Source organism: Protopterus annectens, chromosome 7.part0 (assembly GCF_019279795.1).
Source record: "Protopterus annectens isolate FY-2018-M chromosome 7.part0, PAN1.0, whole genome shotgun sequence".
Classification (NCBI taxonomy): domain Eukaryota; kingdom Metazoa; phylum Chordata; order Ceratodontiformes; family Protopteridae; genus Protopterus; species Protopterus annectens.
Genome location: NC_056739.1, coordinates 609,687,966 through 609,711,690, shown reverse-complemented (window position 1 = coordinate 609,711,690; position 23,725 = coordinate 609,687,966). Strand labels below are relative to the sequence as shown.

The 23,725-nt window shown below is 41.6% G+C and overlaps 1 protein-coding gene across 1 annotated transcript in view; it reads left to right on the top strand.

The window, feature by feature from the left end:
- The window catches only part of ARID3B (AT-rich interaction domain 3B), a 348,945-nt gene that overhangs the window by 49,780 nt on the left and 275,440 nt on the right, over nt 1-23,725 (top strand). The window lies entirely within an intron of this gene.

Genomic DNA, 23,725 nt, shown 5'->3' with positions numbered 1-23,725 from the left:
TTCTTCTCAGAAGTACAGGCTAACACAGAAGGTCCTTGGCTAATGAAGTTCACAGATGACTGCAAACTAGGAGCCATAATCAAAACTCGTAACGATGTGGACATCCTACAAAAGTGCCTCACTGAGACAGATGCCTGGTGTCAAAGCCATGGCCTCAAGCTCAATCCCAAAAAGTGCATTGTCATCCCTTTTGGTAAAAACTCTGTACCTATGAACTACCACATAGGCGGTAGTCTACTTAACACCAAAAGTGTAATAAGAGACTTTGGGACACAGGTGGACAGTAGTCTCTTCTTTGATAATCACATCACCACATTAGTCAGGAAATCCTTCTACATGGCACACCTCATCACAAAAGTTTCTCATCCAGGAAAAAAGAGGTCATTGTTCCCCTCTACTCGTCACTCATTTGACCCATTATAGAGTACAACGCCCCTTTTGGTATATACCTGACAAGACATCTACAACAACTAGAAAGGCTGCAGAAATACCTCACAAAGAGGATTACCGGCCTCAAACAGATACCCTACGCAGACTGTCTCAAAAAACTCCAGCTTTACTCCATCACATATCGCCTACTCAGAGGCGAACTCTGCCTAACATACAAAGCTATGTCAAACCCAGAGCTTTTGGACATGCTCCACTTAAAGAAATACCATTCCCTCCGAGCTACACATTATAGGGACCTAAACCATGTAACCACAATAAACAGAACACGCTGGAAGGATAGATTCCTGTCCCAGAGACTTCCCATACTTTGGAACAAACTACCTATCTATATCAAACAAAGCTCCTCATTAGCACTCTTCAAGAAAAATATTGACGATTGGATGGGAGATAGGAAATTCACCCCAGGGATCACTTCTGTGGCTCTGCTCGACAGGGGCACAGGAAAATAATTTTCTTGGGTGGCGAAAGCCAGGGTACCTTTTTGGCTAGGTTTATATAGGCTCTAGGGCCAATAGCGCAGTACCTGCCTATAAACTTATGAACCTGTTATGTTTATTTCCTGCAGAAGATAGGGTTAGCAAGGGGCATTCCATGTGCAAAAAGTTATGCTAACCTGGTTATATCTAGCTGGGAGGAAGACTATATATTGCACAACAATGCATTTTCTTGCTTCATTCAGTACTCTAAGCGTTTTGTTGATGATGTCTTCCTGTTATGGAATGGTGCATTGGAAAGACTGAATAATTTTATTGAGTAGTCGAATGACAGCACCTTCTTTCTTATGTTTACTTCTACACAATCACAGGTTACCATAGATTTTTTGGATGTTCGCCTGACCATTAATGAGAATGGTGGACTTCATACTGAATTGTATGGGAAAGAGTGTTGGAGAAATAGCTTGCTGCATCAGTCCAGTGTGCAGCCTACCCATGTGTATTGCAATGTCCTTAAAGTCAGTTTCTGAGAATCTCTGTGCTACATACAGATGAAGTCAAATTCCAAACTGCCACTGAGGACTTGAAAAGCAATTTTATTAGTGGAGGATATTGACAGAGAGAAGTGCAAACACACATGAATGAGGGATTGACACTCAGATCCAGAGATGGGGTCACTTTTTTCTGAAGGAGAGATGGACAGAGATTGTATGATGCGAGGCAGAATGTCGCTAGTAACAACAATGTGTAGGTGACTTTGACTTTCTCCAGTAACATCAGTAGGGTGTGTTATATTGTTCAGAAGAACTGGTCAGTTCTTCAGATGGATGAGTGCATTAGAGAAGTAGTAGGTAACAAACCTATCTTTTGCTTTAAATGCCAAGTCTCTGAAGAAACAGTTATGCTATGGTCCCAGCTTGGGCAATGACTATAGGCTGTTAGATCTGAGAGGATTGGGACCTTCCCTTGTAGTTTATGTAAAACATGTAGTTATATCTCAAGTGCTAAAACTTTTCAACACCTTTTGACTGGTTTTATTTTTAGTCCCAGGCTGTATGCCAATTGCAGAAGTCGTGATTTTGTCTACCTGGCAGTCTGCATTAAATACCCTCACTTCTATGTGGGGAAAACTAACAGACCGTTTAAAGAAAGAATTTTAAAGCGTGTAAGTGATAGCCAGCTTAAGAGCATGACAAATGTGCGTATGAAGCATATTTCTATGAATCCAGGGCATACTTTTTAATTTTTGGTTTTACAGCTGGTGAAGAAGAATAAGAGAAGAGGTAACATTTTTTAGTTCTGAACTGGTAGAGATGAAGTGGATTGTGAAGCTTCAAGCAGGTAAAACTCCTGGGCTTATGGGGACTGTACCTTTAAGACCTGCATTACTTTCACGTCAGCTGCTTCATTGAAACATTCCTTGTATTTTTTGATTGGATAGTTTTTATTGAATGTAATGTGTGTTTCGGTTTAAAGTGCTGCTTCTTAGTTTGTGACTTTTAGATCTGAAGAAGAGCTTAATGCTTGAAGGTGCTTATCTTTTTTATCTTATTTATGGAATGTTTTGTGTGTTTCTAAACTGGATTTGGCCGCGTAAGTTGAAATGCTCTTTTTTCTTGGTTTTGTGTTTTTTATTCGGGACCGACTTTTTGCTGCAGTTTGTGTATTTTTCTGACTATATATATATATATATGGGTCCTAGTCTGAATATCGAAAGTACGTTTAGTCGAAACGTACTTGAGCTAATTCACTTTAGCGAAAGTGCATTTTATCAAAAATGCACTTTCGTTAAAAAGAAAAAAAAAAAAAAAACATGCAGGTTGCATGTAGATTTAGTTGTACATCAACATGTAGTGTTGATTGCTAAAAAACAAGCAAAGTGCAGTTCCACGGCTGATCAAAGACAAAATTCCAAATCCCATGTAGTCAAAACGTTTAATAAAAAAGAGAGATGAGCGCTTTCACAATTTAAACAATTGCTTCTTCAGATCACAAACAGACCAAAAAACCCCAGGTTTAAATACTCCATCAATTAACAATAATTAGTCACGTGATATATAAACAGTAGTAAATGTGCTCAGGAAGAGTAAAAAACATCCTTCATAAAAAACGTGTATAAACAAGATACATAAAAACTATTAAAAAATCCAACTGTACGCTGAATAACCTAAAAATCTAGATATATTTATATGTTATATTAACTAATGTGGTATAAATATTATATAAATATTATATAAATACTTTCTCAAACCCCTTTTCTTTAATTCTGGTTTCAGGGGGACTACATCATTTAGACCTGAGCCTTTATGCGCTCCGAGTTTAAGAATCTATCTAATTTCATTGCGCTCAGTATTTTTAATAATATCACCTAGTTTCATATCAGTCCTGGTAACCTCCAATACCTGAAAAGCAAATTTATGCTGATCCCCTTCCTGTGCTACATGTTTACCAAGTGCACTGTACTCTTATCTTTTGCTAATACAATATAAATGGTCTCTTATTTGTTCACAGAGATGTCTGTTGGTCTTGCCAATATAAAATTTTCTACATGTCATACACTTAGCTAAGTATACTAGATTTTTGGTGTTACAATCTGCTTTAACATTAAACATGAACTTATACCCCGAGTCAGAATGTATAAAGCTCGGATCTTCATTTATACTAGTACAAAAATTACAAGCACCACATCGCTTAGTGCCTGTCAGTATGTGATTCATATCTTGCCCTTCATGTTTAGGGTAACATAACTGTCTTCTTAACGATTTTTTATTCCTGTAAACAAAAGAGGGCTTAGTTCCAAGAATTCCAGCTGTATTTTCATCAGTTTGCAAAACATGCCAATGTTTACTAACTATATTTTTAAAGACATTGACTTCACTACTATATGTTAAATTAAATCAGAATTTACTATCTCTAGATCTTTAGTTTGAAATCTTTCTTCCTGGGGTGAGAAAAATAAGGTTTACCAAGATTCTTCCTCTCCTTCCCGATTGCTTTACTCGTTTTATGAACCTCAGTACTATCATAACCCCTATGTTCAAAATCTTTAGTGAGTTTTACCAAGCTCTCTTCAAAATCTGTATCATTAGCTGTTAGCCTTGAGGCACGTAACATTTGTCCCTTCATAACATTAGGGAATATATGTCCCGGTTGCATACTATCTCTATGCAGGTAAGAAGTTACGTAACATTCTTTCCTATAAACATTTGTGGAAATACTACCATCTTCTTTATCTCTCTTAATTTGTACATCCAAATAATGTGAGAAGAGTATTCAAAAGTAAACTTCAGGAAACTCACTCTTGTGTACACATATTCAAAGAACTGTAAAACTTCTGCCTCAGTTCCTTTCCATAAAAGGAAAAGATTGTCTACAAAATGACAAAAGAATACTATATTCTTCCCTAAGACTTTCGGCTTTTCCTGGTTAGGGGTCACCACAGCAGAACTCCGGTCCGCTCATGATTTGCAGTGGATTTTTACGGTGTCGAGTTGCCAGCCCGACGCCCAAGCTTCAACAAAGGCATTCCCATTCACGCTCGCACCTACCTGCATGTCTTTAACGTCACTCGACCGTGGGGAGGACATTATACATTTAATATATTGAGATTCCCATTCTGCCATTACAAGGTTGGCGTAGCTATTGGCACAAGGGGTAAACCTTATTTTTCCTCACCCCAGAGAAGAAATATTTCAAACTATAGATCTAGAGATAGTAAATTTTGTTTTAATTTAACATATAGTAGTGAAGTCAATGTCTTTAAAAATATAGTTGGTAAACATTGGCATGTTTTGCAAACTGATGAAAATACAGCTGGAATTCTTGGAACTAAGCCCTCTTTTGTTTACAGAAATAAAAAATAGTTAAGAAGACAGTTATGCTACCCTAAACATGAAGGGCAAGATATGAATCACATACTGACAGGCACTAAGAGATGCGGTGCTTGTAATTTTTGTACTAGTATAAATGAAGATCCGAGCTTTATACATCCTGACTCTGGGTATAAGTTCATGTTTAATGTTAAAGCAGATTGTAAAACCAAAAATCTAGTATACTTAGCTAAGTGCATGACATTTAGAAAATGTTATGTTGGCAAGACCAACAGACGTCTCTGTGAACAAATAAGAGACCATTTGTATTGTATTAGTAAAAGATAAGAGTACAGTGCACTTGGTAAAGCATTTGCACATGTGCTTTTTCTTGGTTTCCACATTGCTCTGCTTTATAGAAATTTTCATACAAATTCCTAAGTATCTCTAGTACTAAAGGATCTAAAGGATATCTAGTTATTTTTTTTCTTGTTATGGGTTCCCTAAGTTTGGCGACAACCCTTTCTACTTTTTGCTGCCTAAGTTGTGCTTAATGTTTTTGTCTGTGGAGTTGTGGTTGACAAAAATAGTTGCTTAACAGCAACCTTTCTAAACTCATGCATATTTTCCAAAGACGCCCTTACATTCCATTTTTTTATGCTCCTCCTCTTCTGTCAGATTCCCTTTATTCTGCATTATTTTAACCATTGTCAACCCCTCTAAATAATTCCTGGTACTTCTTTCCGTATTTCTTTATTTATTTCTACCATATTTTTAAACTCCATTTTCCTTTTGTCCCACGCACTAGCTATCCATTCTGAAGAAATTTCTATCTTCCCTAACAACTTTTGAATAATTTCCACTACCCGTTCCTTAAATGCCTCTTGTTGTGACAACTAAGTAGGAAAGCACCAGTGTCTCATTTATACTTCATTACCCTGTATCTTTATTGCAGTTTTTTTCAGTGCATGAGCTGAAGTAATTATTGGATGTGTACCAAAGCTTTCAATTAAATACACATGCTCCTGTGAAATATAAATTCTATCCAGCGTAGCCTAGTTATTGTACCTTGGGGAATAATTTGTAAATTTTGTCTGAGTTTTTACTACCAAATTCACATCTTCCATACCAAATATTCTCAAGTATTTCTTCAGAAATCTACCCTGTTTTGTTACAGTTTCCCTTCTAGGCAGCCCTAATGCATCCTCAGTATTGCTAATCAAGGCCAGCCCCCACCCTTTGAGATGTCAGCTTTGAGAAGACCCAGAGGTCCTTGTTTTGTGTAACTGACAAGGATATGAGACCTCACCTTTCTGTAACTCTGTCTGATGACCCCCTCCTTTGGGGAGACATTTAGGTTAATGAAGTCTACAATGCCAATACTAAGAATAGGAATTTGTTGGTTAAATTACTTGTCTTCTCACGTTAAGAATACTAGATTTATGTGCAGCTTGTCATGTGTTGGAATATCTTCTCTGTTGCTTTGTTATAGACCAGTTTAGAGATGAGTCAGTTTATAATTAAAAAAAAAACTTTATGGAGGCAAACTCGTAAGTGACCTTTCTAGAGGTGTTGAGTTTGCTATAATCATTACATTGAACACTGAGCATTGTTCCTTCATGCTATTTGAAAAGAAATTTGTGAACTACCAACTGGCCATTCCATGCATTTAAGGACTTCATTATCACAAGTAAGAGTTACAAGTTTCCCTTTCCAGTAATTGAGCATAAATCTATGGGCTAGCAATTTGCCAATTAATGACTTAAAAAGTTTCATAATAGGTTCATAGGTGTGTACTAGGCTAATGGCCCTGGAGCCTTTACAGGCCTAGCCCATAGGATTACCCTGGCATAGTACCACCCAACTTAGTTCCTAGTGCCTCTGTCAAGTAGAGCCACTGGAGTGATCCCAGGAGTGAATGTTCTATTTCCCATCCAGTCATCAAGATTTCTCTTGAAGAGGGCCAGTGAGGTGCTCTGCTTGACATGTATGGGAAGTCTATTCCATAGCATGGGCAGTCTCTGGGTTATGAACCTGTCCCTCCAGCATGTTCTATTGATTGTGGTAATGAGGTTGAGGTCTCTGGAGCGTGTGGTGCTGAGGGATTGGGATTTCTTTAGATGTACCATTTCTAACCAAGCTGGGTTAGACATGGCTTTGTAAATCAAGCAGAGACCACCTCTAAGTAGGCGATATGAGACAGAGAATAGTTGGAGTTTTTTGAGTCTGTCCATATAAGACAAGTGTTTAAGGCCTAGTATCCTCTTTGTGAGGTACTTTTGTGGCCTCTCCAGTTGTTGCAGGTGTCTAGTGAGGTACATGCCAAATGGGGTGTTGCACTCGATGATTGACCTAATGAGGAAAGAGTAGAGGGAGACAATGACCTCTTTATTCCTGGATGCACAACCCTTAGTAATGAAATGTGCCACATAGAAGGACTTTCTGACCACAGTGGCAACGTGGTGGTCTAAAGAGAGGTTGCTATCAACCTGTGTTCCCAGATATCTTATAACACCTTTTGTGTTCAGTGGACTACCGTCAATGTGGTAATTCAAGGGAACCGGGTCCCCGAAGACACATTTTTTGGCATTGAGCTTAAGGCCGTGGTTCTGATACCAGTCATTGGTCTCATTGAAGCCTTTTTGTAGGATGTCAGCATCACTTGGGGAGTTAATAATAGCTTCCCAACTTGCAATCATCTGCGAACTTTGTCACCCAGAGTCCCTTCGTGTTGGCCTGGACTTCAGAGAAGTAGATACCAAACAGGAGAGGATCCAGGACCGAATCCTCTGGGACTCCACTTGTGACTGTCGGCAGTCTGACTTGGAGTCAGCTACTTTCACACTGTGGGTTCTATGTGTGAGCCAGTTTGCAACCCACCTAGTGATATAGGGGTTGATGCCTAGCTTAGTAAGTTTTTCTATTTTAAACAAAAATTAAAAGCCGCCTTTTCCTGTAGCTGAGCATAAGTAATTTAATTATTATCTTACATTTCAGTGCTTTAAAGAACTTCATTGTTAAAAATTGAAAGTGAAAGTAGAGTAGCCTGTGCAGGTGGTGCAATCCTTGACTGTGGCCTGAGTGACCTGAGTTTGAGTAGTGGCTCAGGCATTTGATGATACAAACAGGGGAAAAGGACATGCCCTTCTTGGGGTGGATAGTGAGTGAGTGAGAGTGTGGGTGCGCGCCCAGATACACATGTGCATTGGCTGGATTTCCCTGCAAGAGACCAGGAAATCATTATGTGGTATTTCCTGTTTGTTGTGTGCATGCTGATATAGTTTTCTTGCAGAAGTGAGAGGCAGTGCAGCATTTGTACCCATCACATGTCCCTCTTGCAGTTTTCAGCTGTGTGAGTGCGATGTAGGGCTTAAGGGGTAAAAACTCAGATCACCTCAACAGGAGGTACTGTTTATCTTAATGATGTCTCCATGCTCGTCCTGGTGATGGGGAACAAGTGAGCCAGTTGGTCGAGGGGGGGGGGGGGTGCTGATGATTGGCAGACACTGCAGGCAAAGTGTTAAAAACCAAAGTGAATGTAATGGGCTGCAAATCTACTGTTGTTTACTGAGACTTAAATTTCTCTGTAGGAATGGACCCATGCAGAGCAGGCATCACATTCCAGTTTGATTTGGATAAGGTGCAGTAACAGCTGTCTGTCTTCAGGCATTTGCAGTTTATTGGTTTAAATGTTCTAGAAGCACAACAGCAATCTTGCTGTATTTGCACACACCAGATGTCATGATGTTTACTGAGAGCTGTCATGTATATGCAAACAAGCATCTCTAGTAAATGTTCTGAAATTCAGCCTTTCCACATCCTAATCACACCTCAATACTGTTAGTTCCCACAGTCGTAAGGAATAAAAAAAAAAAATCTTGACACAATATTTTTGTAGGAGGACATAGCCCGTCTGTACCACCCAGTGTAGGGGCTCTGCGTCTATACCTGTGATCTTAAATATACTGCCTCCAGGTTTGTACCAGCTTGGAGAAAAAGGAAATAAGTTAATGACTCTTTCTCCAAGTTAGTGCAACATCAGAGGCACAGTATTTAAAAACGGGGGGTGAAGTATAGTGGCAGAAGTCTGTATAATATGTTGCAGTGGTTTACCTGCAGTGATAATGTTAGCCACAGCATACAATGAGAACCAAATCAAAATAATTCAGTTAAAGCAGCTCTTGAATATTTTGCAGTATTTCTTATTAATTACTAACTGCATCCTGTATCTGTGAGTTGCAAATTGGACATATTTACAGAACAGCACTGTTCAGGGCAGATTAATGTATTACTGCTAACCTTGTGTCCAGATTGCTATTATGATGTTTCAAGTTAGCTTCCATAGACTAGTCCCTTGTTGGGTGATATGTTAAATGTTCAGTTGTGATCCATGGAACTGCAAAACCGTAAGTGCAAACAGGAGAACATGTGCTAACTCCATGCAAGGCTGAGGTATCTGGGAGTACAGTGTTGTTGGAGGTAGAATGTATAAGTAACAGACACAGGTCTTGACTGCAGGGGGCAAAAAAAGCTTGAAAGGTATAAGAGCACATTTTGGAAGTTGCTGTTGTTCAGCTTAAATTGCAGTTATATTTGGAAACATCTGGGTACGCATTGTCACATCTCATGTTTCCAGTAGGGCATCATCTGTCACTTACAACTAAGTAAAGAGCCATTAAGCCACCGTTATGGTAACATTGTAGCAGAATGGAATATATTTATATAAAAATTACATCTAGTAGGCCTACATGAGGCTATACTTTTCAAGTTCATTAGTTTCCAGAACTGGGTATTACCAACAGATCAGAGGTCAGTTTTTTGCCCCATCTCCCTTCTTGTCACATTGACCATTATGCAGTTACCTTCCTTCAGTATGTTCATTCCTCCTGGGATACCAGAGTTTCAGCTGTATCTTCTTTAAGAAGAGTAATCTCACCATGTCTTTGATGATCCCTATCATTGTAAGTAAATAGATTGAAGGACTTCCCTATTAAAAATGAAAATCAAAACTAACCCTTCTCAGCAGCTGAACCATTACTTGAATAATTTCATTCATTATTAAAGCAAAAATCAAAAGTTACCATTCCTTATAGTTGTTCAGAAATCATTGGACTAGCAACTTGCCAGCTCATGCTTTGAAGGATTTTGTAATTAAAAACAAAAGATTTGTGCTCCTTGTCTTGGTAGCTCAACAGAGATCGCTGAACTAGCAAATTGGTAGCGCATGCTGATAGCGAGCCTATTCTTTAAGACAAATGTAATCCCCAACTTTACCTGCTCAACGGTCCCCCCAGCTCTCTAGGCCCTCATTAGTTTTTTAAAGCATCCCTGAAATTTAAAAGAACTGGGTGCAAAACTTAAAAGCTGGCTTATTGATCTAGGCTCCCTCCGGGTGCCAAAAGTTAGCTTGTCCTAATTTTTCCCCCCTGAACAAGTAATTAATTTTCCTTTGAAAGAAATGCTTCTCCCATTTTGTCCTCCAGAACGCAGCATTACCAGATGTAGCTTACATTATTTGTATGTATGCATTTGTTGATGTTCTTCATGTTTCACTGTTGCAGTCATCACATTTGGGTTATCTGCTTGCAGGTAGCCCTCAGTCAGCCTGAATACCACCAGAGTCTTGGGATTTCTGCGTCAGATGCTGTTTCTTCTTCTATGACGTCAGGTCGTCAGGGTTATAAAACATGCAGCCAACGCCATTACATCAGCTTTTCTTGCCGTGCTGTGTCCAAATCAGAAGAAGTCCTCAAAAAGATGGAGGAAAAAGCTAAATCTATGCAAACTGTTAAAGATTTCCTACAGGTACAGCCACCTAGTTTCAGTAGGCATTGGCCTTCTAAAAACTGGTCCTTTCCAGTCCCTCCTAGACCTTCTCAGTCCAAACCCAGGGGCAGCAGACCTCCAAGATTACAGTCTCAGGTTATGCACAGATCTAAGCAATGGACTGCTCCCACCTCTAAAACATGGAGTAGTAAGCCACCATCCTATGGTAAAATCTCACAATGACTTATCCTTAACTCTTCCAAGCCTTGCCCAAGTACTTGCACCCTTAGCAGGAAAACTTGCTCTGCATGTAAAAAACTGGGAGTACATCACCCAGGACAGATGGGTCTTGAACATTGTAAACCAGGGATACAGATTCTACTTCCACTCATTGCCAACCCCAAGTGGATGGGCAGACCTCCCCCCAAACCAGTGGGCAGAGGCCCACAAGCAAGTACTTTCTCTTCTCAGCATCAAGGCTATTCAACCTGTCCCAGCAGAGCAAAGGGGACAAGGTTTTTACTCCAGACTGTTTCTGGTACCCAGAAAAAAAAACTCTTGGTGCCCTATCCTGGATCTGCCTATTCTCAACACCTTCCTAGTGGTTCCAAGGTTCAAAATGCTTACTCTCCAACAGCTGCTTCCTGTGCTAGCCAAGGAATCCTGGCTAGCCACCCTATACGTAAAGGAAGCTTATCTCCACATCCCCATAAAAGGAATCTTGCAGGAAATATCTACGTTTCAGAGCAGGCTGTATGCACTTTCAGTTCTCTGCACTTCCCTTTGGCTTATCTACTGCGCAAAGGGAATTCACAAAATGCCTAGCTCCAGTCATTGCATATTGCAGGCAGAGAAAAATTCAAATGTACCCATACTTGGATGATTGCCTGGTTCAGGTGGAAAGTCAGGAATTGCTACTCCAGCACCTGGCATTTGTAAAGAGACTTCTAACTTCACTGGGGTACACCATCAACGAAAATAAATCACATCAGGTACCCAGCCAACAGATTGGATTCCTGGGAGCAAGCTTGAACACAACTTCTCAGATGGCAATCCTCACACCAGAAAAACGAACTTATTTGACAAGCTACTTCAATCTGCTGGCCACCAAAACTCAGCTATCTGCAAGAAAAATACTGCAAGCCCTAGGGTTCATGTCCTCTTGCATTCTACTAATTCCATATGCAAGAATGTATATGAGGAAACTTCAGTGGTACTTAAAAAGTCTCTGGTGTCAACATTCTTAGGACCTGGAAACAGTGATTCCTATCATTCCTTGTGTAAGGGCAGAGTTCCTTTGGTGGGCAGAGGCCTGCTACCACAACAAAGGACTCCCTTTCACTCAACCCCCTGCCACCCAAACCCTAACAACAGACTCATCAGACTATGCATGGGGGGGCTCACATGGCAGGACAATGTATTCAAGGCAAATGGAGCCCAAAGCAAATGCACCTGCATATCAATCAAAAAGAAATGTTAGCTGTACAGAATGTTCTGACAGCCTTCAAATGCCTTATTCTTCCAGGGCTACTATTGATAAAGACAGACAACACCAAAGTTATGTGGTACATAAACAAGCAGGGGGGAACCCATTCCTACCCACTCTGCAGGTTAGCCATGGAACACAGCCTTGAGCAATCAAGTACACCTGCAAGCTCAATTCCTGCCAGACAAACTAAATTCACTGGCAGACGACTTAAGCAGAAATCTAATGGACCCACACGAGTGGAAGCTGGAACCCAAATCATTCAAGCTTCTGATACACAGGTGGGGAGGGCACCAGAGGTGGACCTCTTTGCTTCCCCTCAGAATTATCAGTTGAGCAAATATTGCACCAGAACTCCCCACAGCCAAGCATGGAAAGTGGATGCTCTGTCCTTTACATGGGAAAACCTCTCAATCTATGCCTTTCCCCCTCTGCCCATCCTCTCGGAGGTTCTACTAAAGATCAAACAGGACAAGCCAAGGACAATCCTGATTGCACCAGACTGGCCACGCAAACAATGGTAGCCACTTTTGCGCAGTCTTACAGTACTGCCACCATGGCACCTGCCTCAGACCCCCTCCCTGATGTCCCAGCAGGAGGACCAGATTTTGCATCCTCAGCTACAAACCCAGAATCTAGCAGCCTGGCTCATCCCCTGAGCTCATCACCAGCAGCCCTCAGTAAACAGGTACTGGATGTCATCCTTGAGGCAGGGAGGCCTAGTACTAGAAAATCCTATTCAGAAAAGTGGAAAAGATACTGTTCTTGGAGCCAGTCTCAAGGAATGGACACAACTGTGCCCAGCTTACCTCATATTCTAGATTACTTAACAGAAATGCTCCACAAAGGTTTATCCTTCTCTTCAGTTAAGATTCATGCCTCTGCCATCTCAGCTCATTGTAATACTGAGCCACCCCTCATCTCTCATCCCCTGGTCAAACAGTTCCTGAGAGGCGCCAAAAATTTAAGACCCCCCCCCCCAGGAGAGCTCCCACTCCAGCCTGGGACCTTAACTTTGTATTGGAAAAACTCACTCTTCCACCCTTTGAACCTGCTGCTTCAGCAGAGTTAAAGTTCCTCTCCTGGAAAACAGCTTTACTTCTAGCCATCACTTCAGCTAGAAGAGTGTCTGAATTGCAGGCCCTTATGGCCGTGGAACCCTTCACTATCTTCCATACAGACAGGGTTTCCCTCAGGACTAACCCATCATTTATGCCCAAGGTGGTGTCTAGTGTGGCTTTAAACCAATCCATTCATTTGCCAACCTTTTTCCCTAATCCTCAGAATAAAGGGGAAAGGATCCTGCACTCCCTGGACGTGCACAGGCAGCTTAGGTTCTATCTGGACTGTACTAAACCCTTCAGAAAATAGGGGCAGAGGACAAGGCCATTTCAAAGCAAACCATTTCTAAATGGATAGCACACTGCATCCATTTCTACTACAAACACCATAAGAAACCTACCCCACAGGGGATCAGAACACATTCCACTAGGGCTACATCAACCTGTACAGCATTTCTCAGGGGAGTCCCTACAAGGGACATCCTGGAAGCTGCAACCTGGATCTCTGCACACACCTTCAGCAAGCATTACCACTTATCAATTTTTTCTAAATCCAGAGATGGATTTGCCACAGCAATCTTACAGGGCCTGCTTGCCAGCCCTAATGCTGCTTGACTGCCTCCACCCATCCTCAGCTTTGGGAATCAACCCAAATGTGATGACTGCAATAGTGAAACACGAAGAACATATTACAGTTGTGTACACTTACCATAAATGTAGATGTTCGAGTGTATTCACTGTTGCAGTCCTGGTTACCCTCCCGCCAGCCCCCTGACTTCTCTATACTTCTACCTATTCTTCTTTGTTTGTCCATTTCTTATAACACTGGTATTTACTTTCTACTGGGGGGGGGGTGTTCCACACCATGTAATTGCTTCCTATTGTGGGGGCTCCTGACATCTGGGGCAAAAAAATCTGATGTAATGGTGTCGGTGCATGTTTTATACCCCTGACGACCTGATGTCATGGAAGAAGCGACAGCATCCGACACAGAAATCCCAAGACTCTGGTATTCAGGGTGACTGAGGGCTACCTGCAGGCAGATAACCCAAATGTGATGACTGCAACAGTGAATACACTCAAACATCTACATTTATGGTAAGTGTACACAACTGTTCTTTTTGCTGACTGTTCAGTTCCCGTTTTTCAGAAGGGGATCCTTGGAGAAAAAAAACACTACAAATATTACAAAGATAAAATTAAATGCTGTTAATTACAAACAAGTAGCAGGAAAGAAAATTACAGCTTAAATGCATGAAAAGGATATATTTTTATGTGTGGGTTTCATAAATCAGTATTGAAAAATGTGTTATGTTTAGTTATTTGTTGTAGTGTTAGCTACAGAGGAAATAAGAATAATCTTTAAACATATAATTAGCATCCTCAAATCATCAATATATTAGAATATGTGACACTGTTTAAGAATTGTGTACACGTTTCATTTCTAGAAGTTGAGTGTGTAGCCTTCGGCTTTGGTTTTGTAGAAAGTTTAGCAGAACAAAGTAAAACCTGTTTGAGGAAAGCAGGAAGGAATCGGGGATGGCTAATAGGGAAGAAGCTGAAATTCTGAGGATGGTTCTTAAGAGAAGGCAGATAAAGGAGTAGCCTGAGCAGAGGGGAAGTTTTTGAAATGAAAGTACGATGCCTCCAGCTTATGTGCTAAATGAAGCTTGTGGCTGAAGGTATTAAAAGGAGACAGATTATAATTACATAATATTATAGAACTGTAAAGTCTGAGAAAGCGGGTGCTGTGTAGAAAGTAGAGTTGATTTATGGTTTCTGTGTAGTTTTATTCCATTCTTTTTGCAGTTGTGTGTTTGTGATTGTGTGTGTGTGTGTGTGTGTGTGTGTGTGTGTGTGTGTGTGTGTATATATATATATATATGTGTGTGTGTGTGTCTGTTTACATACACTCACAGACATTCACACACACACATATATATATGTGTGTGTGTGTGTGTGTGTGTGTGTGTGTGTGTGTATATATATATATATATATATATATATATATATATATATATGTATATGTGTGTATATCTATATATATATATATATATGTGTGTGTGTGTGTGTGTGTGTGTGCGTGTGTGTGTTGCGTGTGTGTGTACATACTTGGAGCCATGCCACCTGTTTTTGTGTTGGATTTATTTATTGGTAGAAAGTATTGGTTTGGTGAAGGAAGTTGTCCGGAAGGAAGCATAGCATATAATGCAGGTCAGGATAAGGCATGTAACAGTTGATGGGAAATGGTGGTGTGTGCATAACAGAGTTTATTCTCTAGAAGAGTCATCCTCTTAAGTTGCTTGAGCAATGTGTAGTAGTGAGTTTTTGTTTGTTATTCTTTTTGCAGGTTTTCATGTTGAATCATAGGCTGTGGTCATTTTACTGAGTACTCATATTTTAGGGTTGCTGATTGTTTGAACAAGACCAGAGTGTCTACTAACCTTTTTTCAAGGAGTTAAGTAGTGTTTATCTCTTGATTCTTGGAGATGTAGCTTGCAGTGTGTTTTATCACCGAGGTAGTCCTTGTTTGTACAGTCTTAGTAGATCTGGATGATCCATGTCCCTTAAACTGACCTGTTGAGATATAGTTCTTTGTTGCTGTTTATGAAATGTCAGCAGGGTTGTCTGCTTTTCATTTAGTATTGCATTTCTTTCTTTGATCCTCTTGTTAAACGAGTCAAAGCTGCTCTAAAGGCCACATGCAAGAGTTTTCAGATCTTTAGGTGAATGATGTAAAGCGGGACCATCTGCTTTTTGTGTAGTTTTTATTCCAGTTGTACAGCAGTGCATTTCTTTGGTAAACATAATAAAAAGCAGGGTCCCAAGTAATGCTAGCTGTAGAGATGTGGTAAAATTTGCTTTGCAATGCATTGTTTTGTGCAGTCTTTTAGGTAATTTGTGAATCATGTTTGAGCAGTTTGGGAGAATACAGGGTTTTACAGCCTTGCTAGTGGCATCTTGTAATTGACTACTTTTAAATACTTGGGAAAATCTCCTTTCATCCTTCTGTTTTGATACGTGGTCAACTAGTTAAGAGTAGAGTTGCTTGGCTGCTATGATCTGGTCTGTATCTGTGTTGTATGTGTGTGAGTACACTGCTCACTTAAGTAGTTCCATTGCTGTATACATATGATACAATCTTCTATGATTCATTCTCGACATTTAAACAGCCAGAGTGGTTGCCTTTTGGCGCTAGTTCCTTTATGTCTAGTAGACTTTCCAGGCCTAAACTCCTTTATCTTGTTTGTTGCATCTGTCACTAGCTTTGAGAAGCAATATCATCCTCTTAGTTTTCTGCTTTAAGGAAAATATGTGGCAAATCAGTTTAAGATCTTCAAAGTAAAAGTACAAGTCTTTCTTGTTTTTTTTGTCAGCTTTGTTACAGCTTGAGTTGTTTCAGGTAGTTATGTAAGTAGTTTCTTTCATCTTTGGCTCCTTGTCTGGTAGGTCATGGACTTTTGACATTTTATAGGTTCAGTTGTAGTTGCTAGTTGTGCAGTCCAGGAGACCAGTAAGGAGCACAGCCCAAATTCCTAATTGCCCCAAAACCCTATCTGATTAAGTGATTTACTTAAGACCGCACAGCAGGCAAATTAATGTAAAATGATTCAAAATCCCTATACCCTTGGCACAGGAAGGAGCTTATTAACAAGTTATTGCTTTAGTCACCTGTTTTAACTGTCAGAGGATTGGTATCATCCAGTTATCGTTGGGGCTACTGATTAGCTTGGCTGCATTTACTTAAGGTGTGCTATCTTTGATAGAACTTGCAATTGTTGTGCCTTACGTTGTTGTTTTGTAGTCCTGTGTGCCACAAGTAGCTTTTGGCTGCCCTTGACATGGATAAAAAGATGACCTGAAGCTTTAAGAAATGATCCAGATGTGAGCACAAAATTTCTGTCCCCCAAGCAGGCATACCTTATGAGTGGTTTGCCTGAGGGTGGAACATTTAAATTCACACACACTCATAGGTTCATAGGTGCGTACTAGGCTAATGGCCCTAGAGCCTTTACAAGCCTAGCCCATAGGATTACCCCGGGATCGTGACACCTGATTTTAGTTCCCAGTGCTTCTGTCGAGTAGAGCCACTGGAGTGATCCCTGGGGTGAATTTTCTATTTCCCATCCACTCATCAAGATTTCTGTTGAAGAGGGCCAGTGAGTTGCTCTGTTTGACATGTATGGGAAGTCTTTTCCATAGCATGGCCAGTCTCTGGGTTATGAATTTGTCCCTCCAACATGTTCTGTTGATTGTGATAATGAGGTAGAGATCTCTGGAGCATGTGGTGTGGAGGGATTGGGATTTCTTTAGATGTAGCATTTCTAACAGAGCTGGGTCAGACATGGCTTTGTAAGTCAAGCAGAGCTCGCCACTAAGTAGGCGATATGAGACAGAAAATCGTTGGAATTTTTTGAGTCTGTCCATATAGGACAAGTGTTTAAGGACTAGGATCCTCTTTGTGAGGTACTTTTGCGGCCTCTCCAGTTTTTGCAGGTATGTAGTGAGATGCATGGCAAATGGGGCATTGTACTCGATGATTAGCCTAATGAGGGAAGAGTAAAGGAAGGCAATGACCTCTTTCTTCTTGGATGCAAAACCCCTAGTAATGAGATGTGCCACATAGAAGGACTTTCTGACCACAGTGGCAATGTGGTGGTCACAAGAGAGGTTGCCGTCAACCTGTGTTCCCAGATCTCCTATAACACCTTCTGTGATGTTCTTCGTGTTTCACTGTTGCAGTCATTACATTTGGGTAATCTGCTGGCAGGTTGCCCTCAGTCGGCCTGAATAACAAAGTCTTGGGTCCTGCGTCGGTTGCTGTCTCTTCTTCTATGACGTCAGGTCATCAGGGTTATAAAACATGCAGCCGATGCCATTTTAATCAGTCTTTCTTGCCGTGCGGTACCTGAAGCAGACGTAGTTCGCAAATGCCGGTCGGCCGACTCCTGAAATTTTCGTTTTCGAGTTTCAGAACCGAAGTCTTCAACCTAAAGCTAAGTACCCCACTGGGGAAACTTTTTCTTGCTCCTTACCGATGTCAGTAAAAATTAATAATTGTATTACTTGTGGGAAGCAAATACCTCATAAGGATTTTCATTTGTACTGTATTCCTTGCCTAGGCCCTGCCCACAACGTGCCTTGCTGTCAGTTTTGTGCTAAATTTAACCAATGCACTATTAAGCGTCTGTATATTTTTGCTTCTAAATATTTTGGCTCAAGATTTAACTATCCAGAAATGTCGTTGGTTAGCAATCTGACTACCGGAATTCACAAAAAATGCAAAGAAAAAGACAGAGACAGACCGTCGAGGTCCAAAACAGACGACGCAGCCCCTGATGCCCGCTACTTTTGATTTGCAGCCTCTACCGAGATCCATTCAGAGTCCAGTATGCCGCGAGACACTTCAAGTATTGAACCCGCGGCTGTCTGTCCCTTAGATGGGTCCGGAGCCGCTGAGCAGGCACCGGCTTCTGAGGGTGTTTTCAGGCCTAAAGATTTGTATATTAAACCGACGCTATCATCAAAAACAAGGCCAAAACCAACTTCTATGTCTAAAAAAACGACGCATGGGCCACGTGTTCAGGCCCCTATGCCTAAAAAACAAGTGATCAAAATGGCTAAAGATTTAATTACCTTGATCAGGGGTTCCCAACCCCCTCCTGCTAAGAGGCCTAGGCAAGGCACTGATTATGAATCTTCAGATCAGGTTTCCATTTCTTCTGATTCCTCTTCTGATCAGGAATTTTCTATTCCACCTTATGAGGACTCTGATGCAGAAGAATCCATCCCTTCTGCTTTTCCTCCTGAGGATTTTTCTTTTGGAGAAACTTTGCATACCTTAAGGGAACATTTTCATTGGGAGAGTTAGGACTTCTCAGAATCCAAAAAGAGGCTTAGGGATTTCCTTCTTCTTCCTCAGCATAGGCCTTTGGCTATACCTCCTGTTTTAAACATTGTTGATGATGTTTTTTCAGAATCCAGCATGGCTCCTGATTCCCTGCCTCCAGCTCTTAGTAAGCCAGACAGATATTACAGGGTTCCTGACTCCCACAAGTTTCTTTGTAAAAACCCTACAGCTGACCCTGAAACAATTTATCAGAGTCCCAAGGGTGTTAAGGCTTCTACTGCTAAAAATCTTACCCCTTCTGATAGAGACTCCAGGGTGGTAGATAGATGGGGTAAGAAGGTTTACACGTCTGCAACCCTGGCAATTAGGGCTTTAAACTGTCAATTTCATGTGCTTAAATATCAGCAGCATGTCATGGGCTTACTGAAGCAGAAAATGATGTTGATTTCTGACTGTGTGGACAATAAAGAGTTACAGGATTTATTGCATTCAGCTGAACAAGTTGGAAAGCATACTTCGCAATGTGATTTTGATTCCTTGGAGGCCTCTTGCAGGGCCGCCATAACTGGATCTGTGATAAGAAGGCATGCTTGGCTCAAGGAGCAAAATCTGCCTGATCATGTTAAAGCAAAATTGTTGGATGCTCCTTTACAACAGGACAGTCTAGTTTGGTAATAAGGCAGAAGAAGACAAAGCTAAATCTATGCAAACTGTAAAAGATTTCCTACAAGTGCAGCCACCCAGGTTCAGTAGGCACTGGCCTACTAAGAATTGGTCCTTTCCAGTACCCAGCAGAGCCACTCAGGTCAAACCCAGACACTCCAAAGGCTCCAGGTTTCAGTCACAATGAACTTACAGAACAAAACAATTGGGTGCCTCCACCTCCAAATCTGGAAGTAGCAAGGCACCCCCCTACGCTAAACAATCTTAATGACTTTCCTCTGCCATTTTCAAGCACTTATCTTTTGGCAGCCCCTTTGGGGGGAAAACTAGCACTTCATGCACAAAACTGGCATCTAATTACCCAGGACAAGTGGGATTTAAATATAGTATCCCAGGGATACAGATTTCATTTCCACATGTTGCCAATTCCAAACAGATGGCCAGATCTGCCTCCAAATCAGTGGACAGAGGCCCAGAAACAAGTTATGTCCCTCATGGATATAAGGGCTGTTCAACCAGTACCAGAAAAGGAAAAAGGACAAGGTTTTTATTCAAGACTTTTCCTGGTACCCAGAAAAGACAAATCATGGCGTCCAATTCTGGACTTATCCATTCCAAATACTTTCCTGGACATTCCAAAATTCAAGATGCTGACTCTACAACAGTTACTGCCTATGCTGGGCAAGGATGCCTGGTTGGTAACTCTAGACTTAAAAGAGGCTTACCTGCATATCCCAGTCAGGGAATCTTGCAGAAGATACCTCCGCTTCAAAGCAGGTTATTTGCATTACCAGTTCTCTGCACTGCCCTTTGGCTTATCTACTGCGCCCAGGGTCTTCACAAATTGCCTGGCACCAGAAATTGCATTTTGCAGACAAAGAAACATTCAAATTTATCCTTATCTGGATGACTGTCTAATTCAGGTAGAAAACAAGGACACTCTTCTACAGCATCTGGCGTTTGTAAAAAGGCTTTTAACATGCCTTGGTTACACCATAAACGAAAAGAAATCACAACTGGTACCCTCTCAAATAATTACATTCCTGGGTGCAAGTTTGAATACAACTGCCCAGATGCCTTACCTCAAACCAGACAAACAAATTCAGTTGATGACATACTTCAAACTAGTGGCCACAAAAACCCAGTTATCTGCAAGACAAATTCTGCAGGCCTTGGGGTTCATGGCTTCCTGCATTCTCCTAATTCCATTTGCAAGACTGCATATGAGAAAACTTCAATGGTACCTAAAAAACTTTTGGAGTCAACATTGTCACAGCCTGGAAACAATGATTCCTATCATTCCTTGCCTGCAACAGAAGTTCCTATGGTGGGCAGAGGCCTGTCACCAAATCAAGGGACTGTCATTCATTCCACCCCCTGCCACCCAAACCCTGACTACAGACGCATCAGATTATGCTTGGGGGGCCCATCTGGCAGGGAGATGCATTCAGGGCGAATGGAGCCCAACTCAAATGCACCTACATATCAACCAGAAAGAAATCCTAGCTGTGCAGAATGCTCTGACAGCCTTCAAGGACTTTCTTCATCCAGGACAACTACTGATAAAGACAGACAACACCACAGTTATGTGGTACATAAACAAGCAGGGGGGTACCCACTCCTACCCCCTTTGCAGACTAGCCATGGCTTTGTGGAACACAACCTTGACTTACCAAATACATCTACAAGCTCAATTCCTGCCAGGAAAGCAAAATACTCTGGCAGACGAACTAAGCAGAAATCTTATGGACCCACACGAATGGAAACTGGATCCACAAATCTTCAACATGTTGACACGAAAATGGGGGAGCCCAGACATAGATCTTTTTGCCTCTCCCCAAAACTATCAGTTGGACAAATTCTGCACAAGAATTCATCCATGCCTTTCCCCCTCTGCCTCTGCTCTCCAAGGTTTTACTAAAAGTGAGACAGGAAAAAACAAAAATGATTCTGATTGCTCCAGACTGGCCTCGGCAACACTGGTACCCGCTCCTACGCAATATGTCACAGACCCCTTATCTACTGTCTCAGCAGAACTATCAAATTCTGCACACTCAGCTTCAAACTCTGAATCTTGCAGCATGGCTAATCACCTAATTTCACCAGTCACATCTCTCAGTAAACCTGTGATAGATGTCATTTTGGAGGCTAGGTCTAGTACTAGAAAATCTTATGCTGATAAATGGAAAAGATTCTGTGCCTAGAACCAAGGACAAGGAATAAACACGGCAATGCCCAATATTCCTCAGCTTTTGCAATATTTAACTGAGATGCTTCATAAAGGCCTATCTTTTTCTTCTATACAAATCCATGCCTCTGCCATTTCGGCTCATTACAACACAGAGCCTCTTCTCTTTTCTCATCCCCTGCTAAAGCAGTACCTCAGAGGGGCTAAAAATTTGAGACCTCCCAGGAGAGCACAAACTCCTGCATGGGACCTGAATTTTGTGCTGGAAAAACTCACCCTACTTCCTTTTGAACCAGCTGCTACTGCAGACAAAATTTCTCTCTTGGAAGACAGCTTTTCTTTTAGCAGTCACTTCAGCTAGAAGGATTTCAGAGCTACAGGCTCTCATGGCAGTGGAGGCTTTCATTATCTTTTATCCGGGCAGAGTGGCCCTCAGGACCAATCCATCCTTTATGCCTGTGGCTCTTAATCAGACCGTTCATCCGCCAACTTTTTTCCCAAATCCACAGAACATGGGGGAGCGGATTCTGCATTTATTGGATGTACACAGATATAGATATATATATTTTTTGTTCCCCATTTGGGGGGCACCTGACATCTGGGGCAAGAAAAACTGATTAAAATGGCGTCGGCTGCATGGTTTATACCCTTGCCGACCTGACGTCATGGAAGAAGAGACAGCAACTGGCGCAGGACCCAAGACTTTGTTATTCAGGCCGACCTACCAGTAGATTACCCAAATGTAATGACTGCAACAGTGAATACGCTCGAACATCTACATTTATGGTAAGAGTACACAACTGTACTTTCAGTGGACTACCATCGATGTGGTAATTCATGGGAACCGGGTTTTTCCCAAAGGGGACGATGACACATTTTTTGGCATTGAGCTTAACGCCATGGTTGTAACACCAGTCGTTGGTCTCAGTGAGGCCTTTTGTGTAGGATTTCAACATCACTTGGGGAGTTAGTAATAGCTCCCAACTTGCAATCATCTGCGAACTTTGTCAACCAGAGTCCCTTCTTGTTGGCCTAGACTTCAGAGAAGTAGATAACAAACAGGAGAGGACCCAGGACCGAACCCTGTGGAACTCCACTCGTGACTGGTCAGCAGTCTGACTTGGAGTCAACTACTTTCACACTGTGGGTTCTATCTGTGAGCCAGTTTGCAACCCACCTAGTGATATACAGGTTGATGCCTAGCTTAGTGAGATTTTCTATGATTCCTGAATGGGGAATGGTATCAAAGGCCTTGGCCAGATCAAGGTAGGCTGTATGAACCACCTTGCCTTCATCCACAGCTCTAGGGACTGACTCAAAGAAGTCGACCAGGTTGAGCAGGCATGCTCTGCCCTTCACAAAACCAAACTGTGTGGAATCCAGAGTTTGGATAGTCCCTATATCCTTGTTTATTAGGTCCATGATGATGCGTTCCGTAGCTCTGCATATCAAACTCGTCAGGCTAATGGGGAGATAGTTCCCAGGGTCTGTAATTGCTCCTCTTTTGTGGAGAGGGATGACTGTAGTCGTGCGCCATTCGGTAGGGACTAAGCCTGAAGTGAGGCTGTGGTTGAACAGGGCACACAAGTGAGGTGCCAGTTCACTCTGTAGTTCATGTATATCACTAGGTGAGACAACCAGGGATATTGTCAGGTCCCATAGAAGCTGTATTCCTGGCCTTGGACAGTGCTGTTTTAACCTGTGCAGCAGTAATACTTGGTGCCTGGCAATCTACTGGTATTGTGATTGGTCTTTTGGGGGAGGGGTAAAGTTGGCACTGAATCTGTTAGCCAATATATTAGCAATATCTGTTGGCTCGGTATGGGAAGTACCATTGTGCAGTAGCTCAGAGCAAATCTGGGCATTGCCATGGAGATTCTTTACATAACTATAGAAGGCCTTGTGGTTGTCTTTACTATCTGCTACAATCCTGTTTTCATAGCTAGCTTTAGAGGATTTGATGAGGAATCTCAACTTTTTGTTGAGGCTGATAAGGGAGTTTTTCCCGTCTTGGGAG